Raw genomic sequence first — 357 nt, 5'->3', positions numbered from 1 at the left:
GTGACACTAAAGTGCCGACATAAGGCTGATATTATACTGATCCACACTGAGGAGCTTCAGGAGAAACTCTGCTTTCTTCTTCTGGGCTTTAATTCAACATCAAATATTAAACATTGGCTCATTTACTTGGAAACTCTGACACACTTGATTTTCATTCCATAGTTAAAGTCATGACTTTCACAATAAAAGCAGAGCTGAAACTAACAGTTAATATTTATTATTACTGATTAAACTTCAATAATTCAAATAGTTTAGTTTGAAACAAATTAAAACAGCTAACAGTTGGATCAATGTTTTTCAGAGTTCAGAGTCCTTAAAAGTCTTGTTTTGTTTCTAAACTTACATGTTTTATTCTTT

This window comes from Kryptolebias marmoratus, linkage group LG9, assembly GCF_001649575.2.
Source record: "Kryptolebias marmoratus isolate JLee-2015 linkage group LG9, ASM164957v2, whole genome shotgun sequence".
Classification (NCBI taxonomy): domain Eukaryota; kingdom Metazoa; phylum Chordata; class Actinopteri; order Cyprinodontiformes; family Rivulidae; genus Kryptolebias; species Kryptolebias marmoratus.
Note: the sequence above shows the minus strand (reverse complement) of the source record.